Genomic DNA, 27,879 nt, shown 5'->3' with positions numbered 1-27,879 from the left:
TTGCTTGTTTTTATATCCAGCAAACTTACTAAATTCTCTTATAGCTACATAATAATAACCCTGAGACTTTCTTACTCTCCAAGTCTCATACATCCTATTTTTTTCTTCCCCCATTGTACTAGAGAAGTCCAATATTGAAGACAAGTGGTGATAGTGGACACTCTTTCATGTTTTGAAAGGGAAATGTTCAGCATTTCATGATTAAAGTTTTCTTCAGGGGAGATGCAATTATCAAAGTAACATGACAGACATGAAAAAGAACCAAATGAAGATGAACATTTTTTTAAAAATCACATCACTCTCAATTGATGGAAAATGATCCTTAATATTAAACTAAAAATCTACTGATGATGAAAAATGCTTGATGAACTGGGAATGGAAGGGAACTTTCTTAATCTGGCTAGATATAATACATGTAATCATGAAGCCCCTGAGGCTCCAGCTCAGAGGAGGGTATCTCCTATAAGATTCCCCAGCCTCAGTAGGCCCTAGACCCTGATTTTTCTCTGGCCTTCTTCCAGACATGCAATCAGACTTCAGATGTTATATCATCCACAAGTGCCTTCTAAATCAAGATAGCATTGGTGCTTCAATATTCCACTCCCCTTTCAAGATCTCATTCAAAGCCCAGCCAGGGAAGGCCTACTGATTTTTCAGATCTTGAATATTTTTAAGTTGCTCTGTACACCCACACAAACACACATAAATATAAATACACACACATATATTTTGTCCAGCATATTTTATTTTCAGTGGGAAGATTAATCTGAGTAATCCAATTTATCGTTACCAAATACCAGACTTAGATGACATTTTTAAAATGTTTTTTATCAAAACAGTTGATCAAGCAAATAATTTTCCAGTTCTATTTGGCTTTATTTACTTGTTTATTTTTTGGCAGTGAGCATTTCTCCTTGAATGCTTCTTTGCACATGGTGTCTCTGCTGGCTACAACACTTTTCCCTTCCCACAGCTGTACTTTGCTGAGCTAACTCTTCCTCATGCTTCAAGATAGTCCAGTAATCACATCAGGAAGTCTTACCCATTCCATTTATAAACAACCAAGTTCAGTAGACCCTATGTATTTTATAGCAGACAGAGAGGATATATTTAACAACCTAAGTGTTAAAAGAATACTAGCCAATATGAACAGACCAACGGGCCAATAAGAATAGATGCGATCTGTAAACAACCAGGACCAGTATATACTAAATAAATATCGACTATGCTCAAAGAATATAGTACAGTAAGAAGTGGTAAGATACAAAGATTAAATGGTGCTTCTCATGTTGTTCTGTAACTTGCTGTTTACCTATCTCTTATGGTAATCTGTGAGATTATTATGAATAGGGACCAATCATACTCACCCTGGAATCCTGTGTTCCATGGAATCTTGGTTTAAAAAAAAGAGGTTCCAATAAATATTATTTGAATTAGGTAAAGGAAGTTATATTGAGGGAATGTTCACTAAATAAATCACTTCCTGTTACTTCACAGCTTTAATCCCTGGAAGTCCATGAACAGTGAATCCATTTCACTCATCTTGTTGGAACACCTCTGCCAAACTTTTAAACAAATCCTGGAATAAAGAGTTTGCTTATCAAACTGCCAGTGTTGTAGATACAGTCATCCTCTCTTCCATGGTTTGGATTATCTGTTCAATAGGGCTGATTGGCAACATCCTCACTGTATTCATTACAATAAGGTAGGGGCTCCTTTTTGTTTTTCCTTCCACATTTTAGGAAACTACATTCAAAGCTCCCTAAATGAATCCTTTCCCTGTAGCATTTTGCTTAATGAAATGCAATTTTGGAAATATTTGCTTAAGATAATTAAAGAAGATTCTAGGGTTATTTTCATCATGCATTAGGTAACATCTCAGTTGCAAATCTCAACATCCTAAGACCTAGGCCAATGCTTACTGCTGGGTCAGTGAGCTTTTAGAGCAATGACTCTCAGTTTTAGCTGCATATTAGAATCACCTGGGGAGCTTTAAAAACTCCTGATATGCAGTTTCACCCCAGACCCATTAACTCAGAATTCTAAGGGTAGGGCCCGGGTAAGATTTGAAACTGCAATGCAACATTTTATTTTCCAGCAATAAGAATTATCCTAAAAAGCTGACCTGTTTAGGCAGGTGAAAGAGATTCTTTCACTCACTTGGGCAAAAGAGAGACTTTATCTGATCACCAGAAGATGCAGGGAGTCATAGGTAGTGGGCTGTAGACCAGCCTATATAGACCAAACTGAGAGACATCTGCCTCCCAGTACCACCTGCCTGGGCACCACATCTCCCACCTAATTCAAATAATTTCCTCCTCTCAAGTAGAGCCTAATGTTTTACCTGGAGAATAAGAACTTATTATTTGTTTTCTAGGGACTTGACAAAATGGATTCATAATTGGTGCACACAAGCCCTATAACTACTTGTTATATTTGCTATCCTGATTATTTTCACATGTGAGTTTTGCTAGTTTTAACAACTATAGGATGTTAACTTTTTCATCCTGGTTTCTGATTATACTTAAAATTGCCATTTTAAAAATGTTTGTCCATATTCTGTTATAAAAGATATTTTAGATTGCAGGTTTAGTATCCCTTATCCAAAATGCTTGGGACCAGAAGTGGTTCAGATTTCAGATTTCTTTGGATTTTGCACTGTTTGTATATGCACAATGAGAGATCCTGGAGAAGAGACCAAGGTCTAAACACAAAATTCATTATGTCTTGTTTACACCTTATACACATAACCTGAAAGTAGTTTTATGTAATATTTTAAATAATTTTATGCATGAGACAAAGTTTTTGTAAATCAAACCATCAGAAAGTAAAGGCATCACTCTCTCAGCCACCCATGTGGTTGTTTGGCATCACCATCATTCCTGACTGTATATTTACATCCAACCAATAAACAATCACTTTCTTACACTTATTCACACAACAGTACTTAGCAGTAAAAAATATGACCATTAATACAACTAACACAGTGAAAAATAATGTGTTCAGGGCAACTAAGCAGCCCAGTAACATCACCAGAACACCTGCACCGGCTGCAAAACAACAGCAGCTGAAGGGGGCTGGGAACGTCATTTTTCCCTTGGAGATGCTGTGTGTTGTGCAGCAGCATTTTGACTGCAACCTATCACATGAGGTCAGGTGTGGAATGTTCCACTTGTAGGGTCATGTTATTCCTCAAAAAGTTTCGGATTTGGGAGCATTTCAGATTTTGGATTTTCAAGTTAGGGATGCCCAACCTGTACTACCTAATAGGTGTTTTCAGCATCATATTAACACATAACTGCAACAAACTTTTGTGGAGCATATTACACTTAAAAAGCACAGCAGTACTATTATTATACCCATTTAAGAAAATGGCTCAGATGAGTAAATAACTGGTCCAGCATCACAGAGCTAGTAAGTAGCAATCCTGGCAATTGAACTCAGATCTTATTCCAAATTCTAGGCTATTTCCTCCACAACTAATGAAAACAAAGAGGTCGTCAAAATTATAGAGACAGTTGTTGGATTTGCCATAAAGATAAAAGAATCCTCACAGGCTTAATTGAGAGCAAGAGGAGCCCTCAGGATGGTCAGGCAGATAGTGCTCATCACCCCTGAGAAGGCTCATAACTTGTCACTTCCCCAGGTGGCGTCTCATCAGCCAGCCATCTCTCAAACTTTCATTTTCGCTCTCTCTGCAGTTAGAAATAGAGGATCAATGGTATTTTTTACACTAGTCACAGCTGAAGATTTATTTAGTATACATAGGGATTCTACTGTTAATAAATTCAGGCATTCCTTATTGTGTCCTGTAAAGCCATTTGTGAATATCAAGCATTTTAAACTTTTCTTTAAGTGCTAGAAGAAATTCAATTCAATATATATTAGTAAATACCTATTGCATGCCCCGCATTGCCCTAGAGTTTATGAAAATACCAAAAAAAAGCAGCATCTGTCTAAAAAGTTCATATTCTAGTGGAGAAGATGAGATTTAAACTCATAGAATAATTTGGAAAATAATACAAGAAAGACATTAAAATCAATCAACTAGGGATGGGGGGAAGGTCACTCAGATAAGTTCCAGGAAAGAAAATGGAAGTAATCAAATATTCTAAGGGATCCTCAAAGAGGCAATAGTGCTGAGTAGAGAGTTAATAGCCAGAGACTTGAGAATGTTTCTAGCTCACTCCCATTTGCCTGTTGGACCTGCCCAGTTCTCCTTCCATCTCTCCCTCATGGTCTCCAGTATTTCTGCCCTGCTTTTCTACAGATACATATAGTGTGTTCTACACCCAAAAGCCTTGGTACCACCATTGAAAAACCAAGTCCTTATTAGGTGTTAGCCCTTCTGAAATGATTGCATTTTCTTTTTATTATTATTATTATACTTTAGGTTTTAGGGTACATGTGCACAATGTGCAGGTTTGCTACATATGTATCCATGTGCCGTGTTGGTTTGCTGCACCCATTAACTCGTCATCCAGCACTAGGTATTTCTCCCAGTGTTGTCCCTCCCCCCTCCCTCCACCCCACAACAGTCCCCAGAGTGCGATGCTCCCCTTCCTGTGTCCATGAGTTCTCATTGCTCAATTCCCACCTATGAGTGAGAACACGCAGTGTTTGGTTTTTTGTCCTTGCGATAGTTTACTGAGAATGATGGTTTCCAGTTTCATCCATGTCCCTACAAAGGACATGAACTCATCATTTTTTATGGCTGCATAGTATTCCATGGTGTATATGTGCCACATTTTCTTAATCCAGTCTATCGTTGTTGAACATTTGGGTTGGTTCCAAGTCTTTGCTATTGTGAACGGTGCCGCAATAAACATACGTGTGTGTGTGTCCTTATAGCAGCATGATTTACAGTCCTTTGGGTATATACCCAGTAATGGGATGGCTGGGTCAAATGGTATTTCTAGTTCTAGATCCCTGAGGAATCGCCACACTGACTTCCACAATGGTTGAACTAGTTTACAGTCCCACCAACAGTGTAAAAGTGTTCTTATTTCTCCACATCCTCTCCAGCACCTGTTGTTTCCTGATTTTTAATGATGGCCATTCTAACTGGTGTGAGATGGTATCTCATTGTGGTTTCGATTTGCATTTCTCTGATGACCAGTGATGATGAGCATTTTTTCATGTGTTTTTTGGCTGCATAAATGCCTTCTTTTGAGAAGTGTCTGTTCATATCCTTCACCCACTTTTTGATGGGGTTGTCTGTTTTTTTCTTGTAAATTTGTTTGAGTTCATTGTAGATTCTGGATACTAGCCCTTTGTCAGATGAGTAGGTTGCGAAAATTTTCTCCCATTTTGTAGGTTGCCTGCTCACTCTGATGGTAGTTTCTTTTGCTGTGCAGAAGCTCTTTAGTTTAATTAGATCCCATTTGTCAATTTTGGCTTTTGTTGCCATTGCTTTGGTGTTTTAGACATGAAGTCCTTGCCCACGCCTATGTCCTGAATGGTATTGCCTAGGTTTTCTTCTAGGGTTTTTATGGTTTTAGGTCTTAAAACCCATAAATGATTGCATTTTCACAGGCAACTTTCATTATACAAAACTTCTTCAGTGTGGGATTCCAGGCCTTGAGACAAGCTGTTGAAGAGATGTTTGGAGCCAGAGAAATTCTTGGACCCCTCAATTTACACCAATAGATAACAGCTTAATTCCATCTACTTATACAGAGACAAAGTTGAAAAAAAGGAAGACACGTGCAATGTGAACTCTTCTAAAAGTCAATTCTGAGTTATAGTTTATGGAAACAGATTCAACATAAAGTCAACCATCATTTAACTGGGGGGAAAAACACCTGAGCCATTATACAGACCAATTTGTTTGCATTATTGTGAAAAATCTATCATTTCTTCATTTTATCATTTTATACATGACGTAAGAATATACATTAGATAAAGAAATGCTAATGGAGCTTTTAAAATAAATATTTTAATCTTTCAATAAGTATCGGGAACAACTTTTAATTAAAACAACAGTTTTAATTTTTTTGCTAAGATTTTAACACTTTTCTTTGCAAATTGCGCTCCAAAAATTTATTAATCTTTCAAAAGTTGTTTGAAAGCAACTTACATTTATTTATTTGGCTAGAAATTTATCAACTTCTTTGCAAATTGCTCTCTAAATATTTTAAGGCAATTTGTATTAATGTTTTCATCATGCTTTGCCATGATCTTTTATTTGTTACTTTCTGAACAGACAGGTGAATTAAATGAAATATTAAGACTACAGTAACAATAAGGAGAAATAAATAACATTTAAACAAGATTTAATGACTTTTCCTTTTACGGTAGTAATTGTATCAAGACCAGTGTTCATCAATAGAACTAAAAGTCATAAGCAAGCAATGAACTAATTTCTGACTTTGCTAAATGAAGACTAGAAACATATATAAAAGAAATATGTTTAAGGAAGATGGAGCTTCAAGAATAAGATGTTCTATGTACCTTTTTTTTTAAAAGCAAGAAGCAACTTGTGCATTAGGAGGGTGACTATAAAATAATGAGGCCAGATCATCACTAGTCTTTGTACATTAAATTTACAGCAGGTCAAAGGAATCTGGTTTAGAAAATGTAGGCAGAAAATTGAGCCAATTATAATATTTTCCTCTTGTGTTACCAGGAGACGGATTAATGAACTCAACGCCATTATTCAACTATTCTCCACAGGCACAGCAGGCCCAGGGAATCACCTGTACTTCAATAAAGGGACTGACTTTTTTTTGTCAGATCCCCACATCCACCTTCTGAACACATCTTTCTTCTGTTTACTGACAGACTCCCTTCAAGTAGGCAGAGTCTCTATAAAAAGGTGCCCTATCCTCCAAAAATAAGGAGTTCCCATTTTGTCACTTCCTGCCCCGATCTCTCTGTCAGGTCAACTAATTCACACTAAGTCATGAATTTGTGAAACAGAGGTTACAAGATGGACAATGTGTTAACCTAGAGGAATACTGTCTAATGGTAGAATTCCAGTTGCTGACAGGGATGGAAAATGTTTTAGAACACAGGTCTCCTTTTTCCTCACCCAGATTAAATAATAACTAACAGCTCCCTCTGACCCAACCCTCTACCACTCCAAGGGTCAGCCATACACAGACTCTTGTTGGAATTGACCCATACCCTTGGCTGCACAGATATGTTTTAGATGCCAGAGTACAATGCAACCACATGTGTTCAGATGAGCTGTGGTCCAGTTGGCCAATATGATAAGCCGGCTTGGGAATCTAAAGAAGTTGAGTGGCTTTCCTAAGGACACAATGAGCAAGGGCATAGAAATGAAAATAAAATTCCCATTGAGGTTATCTTTCCACTATATTACTCTATGTATCTAGGGAAGGTTTGGCAAATACATGACTCTACTGTAAACTCTCTCACCCTTAGCAGTCCTCTTTAATCACACAAGTCTGTCCTGTATGGCATCTGTGTGAGGACTCAGAATTCTCAGCACAGTGCTTCAGGAAATGACTACTAATCCATTGGCATTGGCTCATGATAGCAATTTAATTCAACTAGAGTTAAATGCCAAATGGGATGGCGAGACAACCCAGAGATTAACAAGAGCAGGAAGACAGTTCTACACCCCACTCCATCCCTCACCCTAACACCACTTTCCTCTCCCTGCCCCAAGCTGGAGGGAGAAAGGGAGAAAGAGATTTGATAGCCCTCAGGAGTCTGGGCTGCCTGGTGGGAGATGGAACCCCACTGGTATCTCGGACTATGGAGTGAGGGCTACAGGAGAAGCTGGAGCTGTGGGAGGGATGTAGCCACTGCCTAAGATGCTGACAGCAGGGAGGGGAAAGAAATATTCCGGCTTCTTCTCTCCTCCTTACTCTCCAGTTCCCACCAGTGCTTCTGGTTGGCCAAACCTAATCAAAAGCCAGTTGGCAAAGGGGCCTGATGACAGGCTGGCGAATGACAGGCACAGCAGCCTACATGTGTAGTGTTATGTTTTGTTAGTTTTACTTAATCCATATCATATGTTGTTATTTCTGATTGCAAAAGGTAAGCATGGTTTTAAAAGAAATTTTGAAAAATTGCAAAGAATAAAGTAAAAAATCAGTCATACTACTACTAAATAGATGATCACTGTGATCACTTGACATATTGTTCCTGCAAATTTTTTAACGAATGTTTAAATAAATTTAGAGTCATGCTATACGCATAATGAGTATTCTTTTTTTTTTTACTTAGTAGTGTAAGTATTTTCCCATCTGATTAAATATTCTTTCAAACTATGACTTATAACAGCTACATCCTATTGAGTGTGGTAGTGTGGAGTACCATAATTTATTTTCTCATTCCTCAAATTAATGAGCATTAGATATGATCACGTTAACAATATGGAACACATGTTAGCCAAAATTATCACAAGTCTTTCTATTTTATTTCAAATGTTTACACCATAAGAAACATAAATCTCATGAAGTCTGACAACAGGGAATCTGAAGATAAATTAAACCTTAAAAGGGATACAATTTGTATAGTTAGAAATTTTACAATTTCTGTTGTGGTACCAGTACCATGCTGTTTTGGTTACTGTAGCCTTGTAGTATAGTTTAAAGTCAGGTAGCGTGATGCCTCCAGCTTTGTTCTTTTGGCTTAGGATTGACTTGGCAATGCGGGCTCTTTTTTGGTTCCATATGAACTTTAAAGTAGTTTTTTAATTGTTTTTAATTTTGATGCTGTTGCTTTCAGTAAAGAAAACAATAATAAATTTGTACTTTACAGAATATCTTTGTACTATACAGAATATCATCTAGAAACAGTTTTATTTAATTCTTTTTAATTGCCAGTTAATGGCCTGCACTGTCCCCACAATAGAATTATCGTAATTCATTATCAGTAAATGATGGGTGTCCCTCTAGAGAAAAGCAAGGGTCATGGATCTAATTGCTGCAGTTGAGACCTAAGCAACTGCTTATGGTTTATATCCCAACTCACACGCAAATAACATCTATTTATAGACTACGATTTATGACTTTTTTGTTTCTTTTAGTTTGGAGCTCTTTCTATCTGACTGCTAATATCTATCCCTCTTCCCTGTCCCCTCTCCATTTCCCACTCTCAATGGCCTGGAGAGGACAGGGGACAAGAGACCAACGACAGTCAGCTGGCTGGTCTTTTGTTTGACATGATCTTTTCTTCATGTCTCCTCTCCCTCCTGGTCATTCTGGTGTGAGCCACCAAGCTCCTGAGGGCAGGGAACCAACCTGGTTTTTTAGTAGCAGCAAAAAAGCATACAGTATGGTTGCTGAATAAGGACTCCACGGCAGTAACTTCCCCACAGAGTGGATGCTGCCAAGGCCTGGAGAAGAGATGGCCTCACCCAGTCTGATGTTTCACATGAGAATCTTACAGCTGAGAAATGAAGTTCACAGGCTATAGAAGTTGTAACCGATGAATAATAAAGACACACACTAGCTTCCAAACAGCAGAGCACTAGCCTTGAAACAGGAGTAAACTAGCAATTGTGGCATAATCTTAGGACTGGTTCTTATACGCTGTTTAAATTCTTAGTTGTCCACATCTGCCAAGAAATCCGTCTTGACACTTCCCAAGAAAGAGGAGAGGAGCCCCTTCTTTGTGCTTCTTGCTCTTGTACTTGTCTCTAGTTTTCTTTCAGCAAATTGTAATGTGATCATTTATTTATGCATGTCTAGACTATAAGCTCCTTGATGACAGGGTTTATACATGATTTAGCTTTACAGCCTTGGAGCACAATATTATGCCTGCCATATAATTGGTGTTCAATAAAATGTTTGTTGAATTAATGAACAGCATCTCCCAGATAAAGATGATATCTGTTTATTATTGAATGTGCCAACTCCTTGAAGTAGAAACCAACTAAATTTTAAATTTCTGCTCTCAGAAATGTATTTCACCTGCTGATGAGAATGTCACATCTAGATAGCATTGAATTCACTTCTCCCACCCCCTGCTCCCCACAGGAGACATGAGATCATTCTCAGTGCCGTCTACCAGATCCTTCTTTTCAGATGACTCTCCTCCCTGTCTGGATCTTAGGGTCTTTATTAATAGTCTTTGCTATTCCTTAGATTTTACCGGAATATTTCTAAGTCATTATTGAAATCGTAACAATGGCCTAAGCTGCAACAGGAAAAAAATGCATTAGACAACAGAATCATTTATTTTCAGTCTTCAGCTGTTTTAAATACTAGGAATGAGTAAAGACTAAATCTTTTGCATGAGTGTATTTAAAGTTGGTATAACTTATTGCTGCATAAAAAATTACCCCAAACATAGTGGCTTGAAACAATAAACATTTACTGTTTCACGTGTTTCCAACGGTCATGGATTCAGGAGCAGCTTAGCTGGTTGGTTCTGGCTCATGATCTGTCATAAAATTGCCATCAAGCTGTCTTCCAGGATTGCAGTCATCTGAAGGCTTGGCTGCAGCTGGAGGATCTACTTCCAAGGTAGTTCACTCCCATACCTGGTAAGCTGGTGCTGACTGGTCATTGACTAGAGCGTCAGTTCCTCTTCACATGGACCTCTCCATAGTGTTGCTTGAGTATCCTCACAAGATGACAGCAGGCTTTCACCAGGGAGAGCAATCCAACAGAGAGGAAAGAGAAAGCCCCACAATAATTTTGTGATCTAATTTCAAAGTCACACACTGTCACTTCTGCCATGTTCTCATTGTTAGAAGCAAGTTAATAAGATCATCACTCAAAGAAAGGGAATTAGGCTCTACCTATTGAAAGGAATATAAAATATTTTGTGGATATATTATTATTATTATTATTATTTTTTTTTTTTTTAGACGGAGTCTCGCTCTGTCACCCAGGCTGGAGTGCAGTGGCGCGATCTCGGCTCACTGCAACTTCCGCCTCCCGGGTTCACGCCATTCTCCTGCCTCAGCCCCTCGGAGTAGCTGGGACTACAGGCGCCCGCCACCACGCCCGGCTAATTTTTTCCTATTTTTAGTAGAGATGGAGTTTCACCGTGTTAGCCAAGATGGTCTCGATCTCCTGACCTCGTGATCTGCCCGCCTCGGCCTCCCAAAGTGCTGGGATTACAGGCGTGAGCCACTGCGCCCAGCCTTGTGGACATATTTTTAAACCACCACAGTAAGTTATCAAATAAATAGTTCAAAATGCTTAAATATATACAAGACTAGGCATTTCCTCTATGCATTTGTGTAGGTTTTCCTTTAACATTTAAAATGCATTATGGCAATTAAAAACGTGTTATCAGGTAGCATATATTGAATAGTCTGTGTACATTCAATATCAATCTTCAGTTTCCTCCATCTCTTTCAGATCCAGGAAAAAAACAATCCCTGACATCTATATCTGCAACCTGGCTGTGGCTGATTTAGTCCATATCATTGGAATGCCTTTTCTTATTCACCAATGGGCCCGAGGGGGAGAGTGGGTGTTTGGGGGGCCTCTCTACACTGTCATCACATCCCTGGATACTTGTAACTAATTTGCCTGTAGTGCCAGCATGACTGTAATGAGTGTGGACAGGTGAGTGAAGGACTTTGAAATATCTTAATATAATTCAGAGGTGCCTGTTCTTCCCCAAGCTCATTCTAATTCCAACATCAGTTCTGGTTTATAACAGCAAAGCTTTTCTTCCTTTGTTTCATTTTAGGACTGATTACTTAAGAATATTTTGTCCAGCTTTCACAGAGGTCTATTTTAAATGGAAAACATAAAACAAAAAAATCTCCTTTTTTCTAACCATTTGTTTTGACTCAGTTTTATTTGCAATTCACTGCATGAAAAAAAATCACAAAACCATGAAATATTAGAAACCAGAATGAATTCTCCCCATCAGTTTCACAGTAAGGAAGCTGAGGCCCAGAGAGGAGAGGAGATTTGCTAGAAGCACAGAGAGTATTAGTGGCAGAACCAAGAATTAAAGTAGATTTCCTTAGTCTCTGTCCAAGGCAATTTTTGATATGTCCACTATCTCATACACTTGCTATTGCCTCATAGCTCTAAGGAATCAGTGGAGTAAATAGAGGTTCTTATACAACCATGAAGCGATTTCCCAGTGCCAGGAAGATCATCTTTTACACACATTATTGTGACTGGTTAATACAAATGCTGTCATTTTATATTATTAGAAATGTATTCCACTATGTCCTGGAACGTGCTGTAGTCTCTTTCACCATCTATGTAAACTAATGTTATTTGAGGAGACGATGGTGATGGTGAGTACTTATGGAGCCAATAAGTGGTAGAATCCAGTTCAGACCCAAGCCATCTGACTCTAAAGATGGCAGGCAGTTGTAACTTCCTCACTATCTGGCCTGTCTAGGAAGCGTGCAAGCTAGGAAGTGCCCTGCATTATCCAGATGCCAGAACTTCTACACCAGGTCCTAGCAACTCAACCCAAACAGAAACAGGGCCGAAAGACAACCATAGTACTTCCAACAGTGATATACTGTCTTCCAGAACAACCCACTTAAAATCTCCATCTGCGTCCTTCCCAATCCAACCCCAGCCCAACACATTTAATCCTCCTTGCTCTGATCTACTTTTTCCTTTGATTCAAATATATTACATAAATCATGTGTGTGTGTGTGTGTTATTTATTGTCTAGTTCCTTTGCACCTCAAATGTAAATTCCACAAAGGCAGGCTCTTTGTCCATCAATGTATCATAAATGTGTGTGTAACAGTGCCTGGCACTCAGGTGCTCAAAAAATATTGATGAATGAATGAATGAATGAATATCTTGAAGGATATGTTAAATTTCCCTGGGTCCATCCAGAAATCTTCCTCAACCCTGCCTTTTTCACCCTTCCAAGTAGGACTTTTGGGTGGGCAAGTGATGAGCCATTCTTTAGATGAACAAAAAAAGAATGTCAAGGTTCATATAAATCATTCACTCTGACAAAAATAAGTAATAATGGTAAAATTTTAAATATCCTTTTGCTTTTCTGCAAGAGAATTTTCAAAATATAGAGTGTGTTTCTCAACTTATAATTAACACATTTTTTTATTTTTATTTTTTATTATACTATAGGTTTTAGGGTACATGTGCACAATGTGCAGGTTTGTTACATATGTATCCATGTGCCCTGTTGTTTTGCTGCACCCATTAACTCGTCATTTAGCATTAGGTATATCTCCTAATGCTGTCCCTCCCTCCTCCCCCCAACCCACAACAGTCCCCGGAGTGTGATGTTCCCCTTCCTGTGTCCATGAGTTCTCATTGTTCAATTCCCACCTATGAGTGAGAACATGCGATGTTTGGCTTTTTGTCCTTGCAATAGTTTACTGAGAATTATGTTTTCCAGTTTCATCCATGTCCCTACAAAGGACATGAACTCATCATTTTTTATGGCTGCATAGTATTCCATGGTGTATATGTGCCACATTTTCTTAATCCAGTCTATGGTTGTTGGACATTTGGGTTGGTTCCAACTCTTTGCTATTGTGAATAGTGCCGCAATAAACATACGTGTGCATGTGTCTTTATAGCAGCATGATTTATAGTCCTTTGGGTATATACCCAGTAATGGGATGGCTGGGTCAAATGGTATTTCTAGTTCTAGATCCCCGAGGAATTGCCACACTGACTTCCACAATGGTTGAACTAGTTTACAGTCCCACCAACAGTGTAAAAGTTAATTAACACATTTTTAAATCAATATACTGCATAGGTCTAGTTAGCTCAGCTGATGCCAGCCAAATGTGACCGTGTCATGAGAAAAGCCCCATAAACTTGTCAGTGTTCCAATACCAGGAAGAGGGCCTTCAACTGGCTAGGCTCACTGTAGAAAAGCGACTTAAAGTACACACCACACCAATAGTAATCCCATTCTTGGGGATAATATGAGCTTCTTTATACATTGTGCCTTGGATGTGGGAGAATATTGGCTTTTTGAAAAAAAAAAAAGATGGGTATACTCCTGTAAATCTCTTACTGTAAATGAAGTCAATGGGCATTTTCTGCCTTGGAACAGACAAACTGTGTATATTTTTTAATATTGACAGGTTTTTCTTTGTGTATATATGTGTGCACACATGCAGGTGCGTGTATCTTACTCCTAGTCTTTTTTGTTTCATTTTGTTTTGTTTTGTTTTGTTTTAATCCAATGGACATAGTATGCTAAACTTTCATTTCACATTTATGACATGCTGCCCTTTCATTCCCCTCACTCTGGAAGGTCAGGTGGTAAGAAACAAATGAAGAGGCTGTAAAACTGAACCATTTCCTTCCTCACATTTCTTGTAATTCTAACTCTACTAAATTCCTAAAAGTTTAACAAAATCTGCAATTTTGTAAAAGAGAAATGAGGCTTGCTTTGTAAGATTATAACTAAATGTCAGTGCCATCAGTATGCCTCAGTGTTTACATATTTAAATAATTTTAATTGCCAGTTTAATGGATCATACATTTCAAGTGTTTCCAATAACTTATTTTGCTTTCCCTAATTAGTGATAACTGCAAGCGTGTAGAATATTAGTAGTGGGCTCCTTCCTCCATAGCCATACAAAAACAATATATAAACATCCAAAATATTAAAAATGTTTGCCTTCAAATGAAAGCTACTTAGACTTTTGTTAGTGGCTACTTTTATAAATAAATTCTCTAAAACATCAAGAGTCAGTAAGTAGGAGCCAAAATTTGCAATTTATTCATTCATTTATTCGAAAAATATTTACTGAGCATGAACCATATGCCAGAGATTGTTGGACACACAGGATACAGTGGCCTTAAACTAATAGTCAAGGCTCCTGCCCTCATGGGGCTTTCATTCTAGTGGTGTAGACAGACATTAAGTGAAGAGTCCCACAAGTAAATGTATATTTCCACATAGTGATAACACACTAGGAGGGAAAAGTAGAGTCTTCCTATAATCTTCTTTTACAGTCAAGTTCCCTCATATAGAATGGGTGGTCAGAGAAGTCTTCCCTAAGAGGGAGACAGTTAAATAGGGACTTGGAGGAAAAGCAGGAAGAAGCAGAGGCAGATCCTGCCAGGCAGGTATAACAGCATATGCCTGAACTTGAAAGGGGAAGAGCTTGAGGAATTCAAGGGAGAGACTGGCACAGGCTCCAGCTTGAGCAGCAGGCAGAACCAGGTGGGGAAAAAAAGACCTGTGGATCATGGGAGGAATTCTGAAAATTGATGGAAAACCACTGAAAGGTTTTCAGCTGGGGAGGGATGCTATCAGAGAAGATTCCTTAGTTGCTTGATCCCATGACTTCATCATCCTATAATCCCAGTAAAAATGATGACTGGGCTGCTATGCAGTCACTATGTCATCCACTTCCCCAGCAGGGAGAAAAGAGGCCCTTCTCTCCTTAGCCATGGGGAATGCATTTGCAGTGTGCAGAGGTTGGGTAGCTGAGGGGCCCTGGCCAGAAACCACTCTCTGCAACCAAAGGCCCCTTAACTGAATGCAAATGTCCTGCTTCTGGTGCAAAATTGAAGGAAGAAGAGGCCAGGAAATTTTTTATTTTTGTGAGTCTTCATTAAGTAGCTTTACAAAAACTTGGAGAAAATTAAGTGACCATAAAAACCAATTTTACATGTGTTTAATTTCTACTAATACTATCCTCCACCACCCCTAAACCCCAGCAAAGCTGTGCTTTTTCAAATAGCCTTCCTTCTGAATCTAAGATATGTTTTTCGTTCTTCAGCTTTCATTTTGCTCTGAAAAAATCTTGGATTTGCTGGAGGGCCAAATACATTTGATATGTCATAATTTCGGGTTTGATAATGATTACCCCTTTTTTTCTGTCTCTAAAATGAAAAGAAAAAAATAAAGAAAAATGTTTCCCCATGAAATTAGCCCATTTCTTCCCTCTGGCTTCTAGCCTAAGTTCCTTAAGGAATTTGCATTGTCTATACTAGTCACACTTGCTCATCCTCACTGACTTCTGTGAGCTGAAATTCTATGAGCCTGGTAATTTTAGCATAAAGCCATCAGGGCAAAGTATTTGTTCTATGTGCCTGAACCCCTTTCTGCTAAGGGGTATTCTCTTAGCCCCACATTTTCCCCTTCCTGCCTCTGTGTCAGTAAATCTTGCTGGGAAATCCCTATTCAGAGACAAAGTTTTCCAGAGTCTCGTTTACAGGAAAAGCCCCTTTGTAAAGAGAGAGATTGCACTGCAGAATTTTACCATTATCAGTGTGTTCATAGAAGGAACAGCTATTTCAGTGAGTGGTTTATTCAGACTTGCAAGGTCAAGAATTGTTTTCTCTACAGATACCAGGCAGCTCTTAAAAAATATAACTTTCTTTTGTCCTGATAGAGGTGTGCTTCAGAGAGGACAATAGTGCTAATAATTTACTATCATCATGAACCTTTCGTCCTTGGAGCTCAGTGCTTTTATTGATTGTTCCAAAACTCTTCCTGACTGCCTTTGCAGGTACTTTGCCCTCGTCCAACCATTTCGACTGATGAGTTGGAGAACAAGGTACAAGACCATCTGGATCAATTTGGGCCTTTGGGCAGCTTCCTTTCTCCTGGCATTGCCTGTCTGGCTCTATTCGAAGGTCATCAAATTTAAAGACGGTGTTGAGAGTTGTGCTTTTGATTTGACATCCCGGATGATGTACTCTGGTAAGTTGTTAAAACTTAAGAAAAATGAGTTGAATTATGTTGTGGAGTATTTCATTCTCCTTGTCAACATGTGAGCAGCCTCAAAGAGTATCCTTGTGGATCCTCTTCTCACCAGTCTCTCCACTTAGGTTTCTCCACACATGCAATCAAGGTGATAGTTTGATTTTTAAGGAAAGGGTAACCTTTAGAAAAAGATTTTGAATTCAATCATGTAACCTCAGTGGACACAAATATATTTAAATATGGATTTTAAAGATTCATAGCAGCTAGATGCGGTGGGAATGCAGCAATCGAGGGAGGTAAGGAATTTCCAGAGTCACTCAGACTGAAATCTCATTAGTATGCAATTGCAGTTTGCTTGAATTGTGTCCCCTATAAAGATATGTTCAAGTCCTACACCATCTCCCCATACCTGTGAATGTGACCTTATTTGGAAATAGGATTTTTTCAGATGTAATCAAGCTAAGTTAAGGTCATGCTGGATTAGGGTGGGCCCAATGACTATTGTCCTGATAAGGAGAAGCAGATTTTAAGAAACACAGAGACACACAGAAAAGAGAATATATGTGAAGACGGAGGCGGACATCGGAGTGATGTGTCTGTAAGCCAAAGAACACCAAGGATTGCCAGGAACCAGCAGAGAGGGTAGGAAGGGGCATAGAGCAGATTCTCCTTCAGAGCCTCTAAAGAACCAAACTTGCCAGCACCTTGATTTCAGATGGCTAGCTTTCAGAGCTGTGGGAGAATAAATTTCTATTGTTTTAAGCTATCCAGTTTGTGCTAATTTCTTGCAGCAGTCCTAGGAAACTAATGCAACTACCATAGTCATTTTATACATTTTAATTTAAAAAGAAATTAAAAGTCTTCTATTTAAAATTAGAACATAGAATTGGAGTTCATGATTAAATTCTTTGAGCAACTACCACTGGCCAATAACTGTGTTAGATATTTCTACATATGCTATCTCGAGTCAGTCTGGCAGATTCCTTTCTCTTACTTTATCACTTGTCAAATAGATGAGTCATTTCTGCATCATGTGGACTCAGCCAAAGAAGGGTGGCAGTAACAGACCTGTGAATCCACTAATCCAGTAAAAAAAAAAAAAATCATTTGTGTGCATGTCTTGTTCAGTTTAGTATAATGAAGTACTATAGACTAGGTGGCTTGTAAACAATAGAAATTAATTTTTCTTTTTTTCAGCAGTTTTTTTAAATTTTATTATTATACTTTAGGTTTTAGGGTACATGTGCACAATGTGCAGGTTTGTTACATATGTATCCATGTGCCATGTTGGTTTGCTGCACCCATTAACTCGTCATTTAACATTAGGTATATCTCCTAATGCTGTCCCTCCCCCCTCCCCCCAACCCACAACAGTCCCCGGAGTGTGATGTTCCCCTTCCTGTGTCCATGAGTTCTCATTTTTAAATTCCCACCTATGAGTGAGAACATGCGGCGTTTGGTTTTTTTCCTTGTGATAGTTTACTGAGAATGATATTTTCCAGTTTCATCCATGTCCCTACAAAGGACATGAACTCATCATTTTTTATGGCTGCATAGTATTCCATGGTGTATATGTGCCACATTTTCTTAATCCAGTCTATCGTTGTTGGACATTTGGGTTGGTTCCAAGTCTTTGCTATTGTGAATAATGTTGCAATAAACATAGTGTGCATGTGTCTTTATAGCAGCATGATTTATAGTCCTTTGGGTATATACCCAGTAATGGGATGGCTGGGTCAAATGGTATTTCTAGTTCTAGATCCCTGAGGAATCGCCACACTGACTTCCACAATGGTTGAACTAATTTACAGTCCCACCAACAGTGTAAAAGTGTTCCTATTTCTCCACATCCTCTCCAGCTTTATTCAGGAAACCCATCTCACGTGCAGAGACGCACATAGACTCAAAATAAAGGGATGGAGGAAGATCTATCAAGCAAATGGAAAACAAAAAAAGGCAGGGGTTGCAATCCTAGTCTCTGATAAAATAGACTTGAAACCAACAAAGATCAAAAGAGACAAAGAAGCCTGCCTTCCTTCCTTCCTTCCTTCCTTCTTTTTCTTTTTTCTTTTCTTTTCTTTTCTTTTCTTCCCTCTGTGGCCTTCCTTCCTTCCTTCTCTGTTTTCTTTTCTTTTCTTCCCTCTGTGGCCCAGGCTGGAATCTAGTCGGCTCGCCGCAGACTCCCTGCCTCCAGCTCCCGTGATTCTCCTGCCCTGGCCTGCGGGCTACCTGGGATTGCCGACGCGCACCACCACCGCTGTCTGCTTTTTCTCCTTTGGCTGGAGGCGCGGTTTCGCCATGTTGGCCACGCTGCCCTCCAGCTCCTGACCTCGAATGGTCTGCCCGCCTCGGCCTCCTGAGGTGCTGGGACTGCAGACGGAGTCTCGCTCACTCGCTGCTCTGTGTTGCCTGAGCTGGAGTGCGGTGGCGCAGTCTTGGCTCGCTGCAGCCTCCGCCTCCCAGCCACCTGCCTTGGCCTCCCAGGGTGCTGGGATTGCAGCTCTGCCTGGCCGCCGCCCCATCTGGGAGGTGGGGAGGATCTCTGCCTGGCCGCCCGTCTGGGAAGTGAGGAGCGCCTCTGCCCAGCCGCCACCCCGTCTAGGAAGTGAGGAGCATCTCTGCCTGGCCGCCCATCGTCTGGGATGTGAGGAGCGCCTCTGCCCGGCCGCCCATTGTGTGGGAAGTGAGGAGCACCTCTGCCGGGCCGCCCCATCTGGGAAGTGAGGAGCACCTCTGCCCGGCCACCCCATCTGGGATGTGAGGAGCGCCTCTGCCTGGCCACCCCATCTGGGAGGTCTACCACGGAGGCCAGAAGCAATGTGGGGGCTGGAAGTGGTGGCTCAGCCTGTAGTCCCAGCACTCTGGGAGGCTGAGGCGGGTTGATCACTTGAGGCTAGGAGTTCGAGACTAGCCTGGCCAACATGGCGAAACATACGAAAAATACAACAGACAAACCAACCAACCAAACCAGCGACAACAAAACAGGTCTACCCTGGAGTCATACTCTAATTTTTTCTATTTTCCTCCCTTTCTGATCCTTTATCCCACTTTCTTTTTCTTCCTCTTCCTTCTTCTTTGTCAAATAGAGGACTGAGTTATTATCATTGATACATGCAAATTCCCTCTCTAATTTCTTTCCTTTAATTCTCACTCCCCATTTCTATTCCCCATCTTCCCATGTGCAACCTTCCTAATATGTTTGATATGCATCTTTTTGTTTGTATTTTTAGAAAATGTTTATCGTTTTGTGTGCAAAAAAAATTAATAAAAAAAAGAGACAAAGAAGGTCATTACATAATGGTAAAGGGATCAATTCAACAAGAAGAGCTAACTATCCTAAATATATATGCACCCAATACAGGAGCACCCAGATTCATAAAGCAATTCCTGAGTGACCTGCAAAGGGACTTAAACTCCCACACAGTAATAATGGGAGATTTTAACACCCCACTGTCAACATTAGACAGATCAACGAGACAGAAAGTTAACAAGGATATCCAGGAATTGAACTCAGCTCTGCACAAAGTGGATCTAATAGACATCTACAGAACTCTCCACCCCAAATCAACAGAATATACATTTTTTTCAGCACCACACCACACCTATTCCAAAATTGACCACATAGTTGGAAGTAAAGCTCTCCTCAGCAAATGTAAAAGAACAGAAATTATAACAAACTCTCTCTCAGACCACAGTGCAATCAAACTAGAACTCAGGATAAAGAAACTCACTCAGAACCGCTCAACTACATGGAAACTGAACAACCTGCTCCTGAATGACTACTGGGTACATAATGAAATGAAGGCAGAAATAAAGATGTTCTTTGAAACCAACGAGAACAAAGACACAACATACCAGAATCTCTAGGACACATTCAAAGCAGTGTGTAGAGGGAAATTTATAGCACTAAATGCCAACAAGAAATTTATTTTTCACAGTTCTAGAAGCTGGAAATCCAAGATGAAAGTGCCAGCCTGATCAAGTTCTGATGAGAGCCCTCTTCCGGGTTGCAGTCTGCCAACTTCTCATTCTATCCTTATGTGGCAAAAGAGAGAGACAGGAAGCAGGCTCTCTTGTGTCTTTTCTTATAAAGACACCATTCCCATTCATGAGTCTCCACTCTCATGGCTTCCCAAAGACCCCATTTCCTTATACCGTTATATTGGGGGTGAAGTTTTCAACATAGGAAGTTTGAGGGAACACAAACATTTAGAACATAACAGTGCAACATAGATAGGACTGGACTTCCGGTTCCAAATGGCAGCATAGAAGCAAGCTGACTGAACGTGCACCCCCCACCATCCGAGGCCTCAGAAAATCAAAAATATACAGAACCAAGGTTATCATTAGCAATATCCCAGAACTCCAGAATTCAAATATGAGGATTGGATGGTTCCTCAGGCTTCAGAGAAGTGAAAAATAAAAAAAATGAAAAAGCCTCCAAGCCGACTGTAACAGAATCAGACTTCCACATCCAGGACACCCCTGTCCTCCATTCTGCTTGACACCAAACACATGAAAAACTTCCTTCCAACTCACAGTTTCTACACTAAAAAAAAATGAGATCAAGGTAGACAACCAGCTTTCCCACTACCTTGGGTTCCCTGACAAAATACTTGTCTTTGCCTTAACCTGTGGGAAGTATCACAAGTGCTGGAAGGGAGAAATATCCCTGAAAACAGGCAGAGACAAAGTAGGGAGGTGGGACAGTTGCTCTGCAACTCAACCAAAGGTGACACTAAATCAGGGTGGCTATTCAATGGCACCACACTGCAGGAGGTAAATTCAGCAGGTCCCCTGGACAAACCCCTAGTTAGGCTTCCCACACCTCTGGGATATCTCCTTTGGGACCTCCCTCATTCGGGACAGCCAGTGACTGATGGGTTACTACAGCCAAAGCAAACCTGGCCTTAAGACAACACCCAGAGCCAAAAGGAGACAGCAACCTAGTGATAAAGACTATCTAAGCAAATACATACAGTAAAAACCAAAACAAGTCAGACAGAGAAGATTAGAATGAATAGCAAATCCTCAATGCAAAGACATAGATGTACGTCCACAAGAAGCAACAGCAAACAACGAACCATGATCTACCCAAATGGACAAAGTAGGGAACCAGTAACTGACCCTAATGAGATAGCAATATGTGAGCTCTCTGGCCAATAATTCAAAATAGTAGTTTTTAGGAAACTCAGTTATCTCCAAGATAACACAGAAAAGCAATTCAGAAATACATCAGATAAATTTAACTAAAAGATTGAAATAATTTAAAAAATTAAAGAGAATCTTGGAACTGAGAAATACACTTGCTGAACTGAAAAAGTTACTAAAAATTCTCAACAGCAGAATGGGTCAAGCAAAGGAAAGAATTAGTGAGCTCAAAGACAGACTATTTGAAAATACACAGTCAGAAAGAATAAGGAATGAAAAGAAATGAAGACTGTATTCAAGATAAAGGAAAAAACACATCAAAAGATCAAATCTAAGACTTATCAGTGTTCAAGAGGGAGTTGAGCAGGAGCAAGGAGTAGAAAGCTTATTCAAAGAAGCAATAACAGAAAATTTCCCCCAAATTGAGAAAGATGTAAATATCCTGATATGGGAAGATCCAAGAACACCAAACAAAATCAACCCAAATAAGACTCTACCCCAAGGCAGATAATAAACTCTCAAAAGTCAAAGACAAAGATAGAACTCCAAAATCAGTAAGAGAAAAGAAGCAAATAACATATAAAGGAGCTCTAATTCATCTAGAAATTGACTTCTTACTAGAAACCATACAAGCCAAGAGGGAGTGAAATGACATTTTCAAACTGCAAAAAAACAAAAACAAAAACAAACAAAAAAACCCTGCCATCCAAGACATTGCATCCAGCAAAATTATCCTTCAACTGTGAAGAAGAGATCAAGTGTTTCCTAGACAAGCAGAAGCTGACGGAATTCACCACCGCCAGATCCATCTCACAAGAAATGCTAAAGGGAGTTCTTCTGTTGGAAAGAAAAAAAAAACACTAATGTGCAAAAAGAAAACATCTGAAGTTATGAAACTCCTGGATAAAATTAAATACATTAACAAGCCCAGAATACTGTAATACTGTAATTATGGTATACAATCCACTGATAATTCTAGCATGAAGCCCAAAAGACAGTTCTATCAAAAATGATAACAGCTATAGCAACCTGTCAAGAGACAGATAATATGAAAATATGTAAATTGAGAAAACTAAAAGTTAAAATGTAGGGGAATGGAGTTAAAGTGTAGATTTTTTTCCACTTTTTTCTTTGTTTTTATTATTTTCTTTGTGATGTAAGATAAATTAACATCTCTTTAGAATAACTTGTTAAATATGTTTTTTAATCAGCATCACTGTAACCACATTGCAAAAATCCATCAAGGATTTTAAAAATAAAAAGTAATGAACTAAGACATTCCAAGAGAAAATCACTTTTCCACAAAGGAAGATGGCAAGAAAAGCAGAAATGAAGAGAAAAGTTACAAAACCAGAAAACAAGCAACAAGATGGCAGTAATAAGTTCTTACTTATCAATAATAATACTGAATGTAAATAGTCTTGATTTTCCAATTAAAAGGCAGGGAGTGGCTTGATAAAGAAACAAGATTCAACTACATGCAGCCTACAAGAAACCCACTTAACCTATAAAGACACATATAGACTAAGGGTGAAGGGATGGGAAAAGACATTCCATACAACTGGAGATCAAAAAGAGCAAAAGTAGCTATATTTAGATCAAATAGATTACAAATCAATGACTCTAAAAGAAGACAAAGAAGGTCACTATATAAGGAGTCAATTCAGCAAAAGGATACAACAATTTTAAGTATCTCTGCACCCAACATTGGGGCTCCCAAATATATTGAGCAAACACTAATAGATCTGAAGGGAGAGAGAGGCTGCAATGCAATAATAGTAAGAGACTTTAACACAACATTCTCTGTAGTCAACAGATCACCTAGACAGAAAATCAACAAAGAAACGGCAGAGTTAAACTACACACTAGAGCTAATGGGCCCGACATTTACAGAACATTTCACCCAAATGTTGCAGAACGCAAATTCTTTTCAACAGCATATAGAACATTCCCCACAATAATCCTATGAGGCCACAAGACATATCTGATGAAATTCAAAAAAGTAGAAGTTATAGCAACTGCCTTTGATCACAATGAACTAAAACTAGAAATCAATAACAAGAGGAAACTTGGACATTACACAAACATATGTAAATTAAACAACAAGCTCCTGAATGATCAGTGGGTCAATGAAGATATCAAGAATGAAATTTAAACATTTCTGAAACAAATGAAGGCATACAGCATACCAAATCTATGGGATATAGCAGAAGCAGTACTTACAAGGAATTTTATAGTGATACATGCCTATATCAAAAAAGTAGAAAGACTTAAAGTAACCCACAAATATACCTCAAAGAATTAGAAAGGCAAGAACAAACCAAACCCAAAATTAGTAGCAGGAAAATAATAATGAAGATTAGAGCAGAAATAAATAAAATTGAGACTTAAAAAACTACAGATGATCAACAAAATGAAAAGTTAGCTTTTCAAAAAGTTAAACAAAATCAGCAAACCTTTAGCTAGACTAAGAAAAACAGAGAAGATCCAAATAAACAAAATCAGAAAAAAAAAATGGAAGCGTAACAACTGAGACCTCAGAAATACAAAGAATCAATAGAAACTGTAATGAATCACTAAATGCCAACAAACTGGGAAATAGAGAGGAAATAAATAAATTCCTGGATACATACAGCCTGCCAAGATTGAACCATGAAGAAATAAACAATCTCAACAAACCAATAGTGAATAAGGAGACTGATGCTGTAACAAAAAGTCTTTCATCAAAGGAAAGTCCAGGACCTGATGGCTTCACTGCTGAATTCTACCAAACATTTAAATAATTAATACCAATTCTCTTCAAACTTAAAAAAAATGAAGAGGAAAGAATACTTCCAAACTCATTCTACAAAGCCAGCATTACTCTGATACCAAAACCAACCAGAGACACACACAAAAAAGAAAACTACAGACCAATATATTACTGATGAACATAGATGCAAAAATCCTCAACAAAATACTAGCAAACAGAATTCAACAACACATTAAAAAGATCGTATATCATGAGCAAGTAGGACTCATCCAAGGAATGTGAAGATGGTTCAACATACACAAATCAATACATTTGATACATCACATTAACAGCACCAAGAACAAAAACCATGTGGTTATTTCAATAAATGCCAAAAAATCATTCAATAAAATTCAGCATCCCTTTCTGATAAAACCCTCATCAAACTTGTTATAAAAGGAATATACCTCAAAATAGCAAAGGACATACATAACATACCTACAACTAATTTTGCACTGAATGGGGAAGAATTGAAGGCCTTTTCTCTAAGATCTGGAACAAGACAAGGATACCCTCTTTCACTATTTTCTTCAATGTAATATCAGAAATCATAGCCAGAGCAATTGGGCAAGAGAAAGAAATGAAGAACATTCAAACTGGAAAGGAAAAAGTCAAATAGCCTTGTTCACAGATGGTATGACATTATGTTTAGAAAAACCTAAAGACTCCACCAAAAAACGATTAAAACTGATAAATGAATTCAGTAAAGTTGCAGGATACAAAATGAATGTATAAAAATCAATAGCATTTATATATGCAGTAATGAACAATCTGACAAGGAAACCAAAAATGTGCAATTGCCTTCAAAATAGCTACCAAGAATATAAAATACCTAGTATTCAATTCAACAAAAGAAGTGATATATCTATACAAGGAAGGCTATAAAATTCCGATAAAAAATACACACAAACATAGATATCTGATGAAAGAAATAGGATACAAAAAAAGGATATTCCATGCTCATTAATTGGAAGAATTAACATTGTTAAAATGACACTACTACCCAAAGCAATGTACAGATTCAATGCAATATCTCTCAAAATACCAATAACAGTTTTCACAGAAACAGAAAAAAAATCTAAAATTTATGTGGAACCACAAAAGACCCTGAATAGCTAAAGCAATCCTGAGGTAAAAGAACAAAGCTAGAGGCATCATGCTACCTGACTTCAAAATTTACTAGAAAGCTATAGTAACCAAAGCAGCATGGTACTGGCATAAAAAGATACATTGACCAATGGAACAGAATAGACTACCCAGATATAAATCCACACATTTATAGCCAACTCATCTTCAACAAAAGAGCCAAGATCATACAATGGGAAAAGGACAGTCTCTTCAATAAATGGTGCTGGGAAAACTATACTCAGAAGAATGAAACTAGACCCCTACCTCTCACCATACACAAAAATCAAATCAAAATGAATTAAATACTTAAATCTAAGACTTGAACCTATGAAAATTACAAGAAGAAAACATAGGGAAATGTTCCAGGACATTGGTCTGGGCAAAGACTTTTTGTGTAAGACCTCAAAAGCACAGACAACCTAAGCAAAAGTGGATAAATAGGATTACCTCAAACTAAAAGCTTCTGCACAGCAAAGAAAACAATCAATAAAGTGAAGAGAAAACCTACAGAATGGAAGAAAATATTTGCAAACCATCCATCTGACAAGAAATTAATAACCAGAATATATAAGGAGCTCAAACAACCCAATAGCAAAAACCCTCAAATAATCCAATGAAAAAATTGGCAAAAATCCGAACAGATATTTCTCAAAATAAGACATACAAATGGCCAATGCATAAACAAAAAGTGCTCAGTATCACTAATCATCAGAGAAATGGAAATCAAAACCACAAGGGGATATCATCTGACCCCAGTTAAAGTGGCTTTTACCAAAAAGATAGGCAATAATGGATGCTGACAAGGATGTGAACAAACGGGAACCTTCGTACATTGTTGGTGGGAATACACATTATTACGGCCACTATAAATGCTCCTCGAAAAACTAAAAATAGAGCTATCATATAATGAACAATTCAAGTACTGGGTTTATATCCAAAAGAAACTATATTAATATTTCAAAGAGATATCTGTACTACCATGTTTATTGCTGTACTGTTCACAATAACCAAAATATGTAATTAATCTAAATGCCTATCAATAGGTGAATGGATAAAGAAAATGTGGCATATATCCACAATAGAATATTATTCTTCCATAAAAAACAATAAAATCCTGTCATTTGTAGCAACATGAATAGAACTGAAGGCTATTATGTTAAGTGAAATGAGCCAAGTACAGAAAGACAAATATCACATGTTCTCACTTATATGTGGTAGCTAAAAAAGTGAATCTCATAAAGATAGTATATCGGTGGTTACCAGAGTCTGGGAAAGGTAGAGGGAGTGGGTAAAGAAGAGAAATTGATTAAGTGTATACAAAGATACACTTTAATAGAAGAATTAAGACCTAGTGTTTGATGAATCAGTAGGATGACTATAGTTTAAAATATCCTATTGTACGTTTCAAAATAGCTAAAAGAGAATAATTTGAACGTTTCTAGCATTTTAAAAAAAGACAAATATTTAAGGTGATGGACATCCCAAGTAGACTGATTTGACTTTTACAAATTATATGAATGTATTAAACTCTCTCATATACTCTGAAACGATGTACATCTATTATGCATCAGCGAAAATTGTTTAAAAGAAACATAGATAAGATTGTTTATTCATTACTTCTCCCACCAGCATTAGCTATCCTGGGTTCAAATTTTACCTCTGCCAGTTACTGCTTGGGTAATCTTGGGCAAGCCACTTAACCCCTCTGTGCCTTAGTTTCTTCTATAGTGTAAGGGCACTAATGGCTTCATACTCATGGGGTTTCACAGATTCAGTGGGTAAAGATATACAAAATGCTTAGAACAGTGCCTACTATATAATAAATGTTACATACTCTTGCCTGTCATTGTTAAACACTGAAGATTGGTAATAGGTAGCCTCACCTATTCTGCACTCAGTACTGTTGGGTTTGGCTAGAGAAAAGACAAGCATTGTTGTTAGCATTGAAGTTAGGGCTTCTCTACAATAAAGAAACAAAAGATCCACAAGGACTTTTATCCTGGACCATGAAAAATGAAAGAATCATGCCTCAGAAACTGCAAAAGCCAGTCCCTAATCCAATTAATGTAATGGTGTTGTCCTCTCTCTCTTCTCTGTCTCCTTTCTCTCTCTCATTTTATAGGTATACACTATTTGACGATAACAACTTTCTTTTCTCTCTACCCTTGATTTTGGTGTGCTATATTTTAATTTTATGCTATACTTGGGAGATGTATCAACAGAATAAGGATGCCAGATGGTAA

General features: G+C 38.3%; 1 pseudogene; it reads left to right on the top strand.

The window, feature by feature from the left end:
- Positions 1-1,225: 1,225 nt before the first annotated feature.
- On the top strand, positions 1,226-27,879 carry LOC129490702 (melanin-concentrating hormone receptor 2-like; annotated as a pseudogene).

This window comes from Symphalangus syndactylus, chromosome 9 (genome assembly GCF_028878055.3).
Source record: "Symphalangus syndactylus isolate Jambi chromosome 9, NHGRI_mSymSyn1-v2.1_pri, whole genome shotgun sequence".
Taxonomy (NCBI): domain Eukaryota; kingdom Metazoa; phylum Chordata; class Mammalia; order Primates; family Hylobatidae; genus Symphalangus; species Symphalangus syndactylus.
The sequence above is the reverse complement of the archived record's forward strand: the minus strand, read 5'-3'. Positions and strand labels throughout refer to the sequence as shown.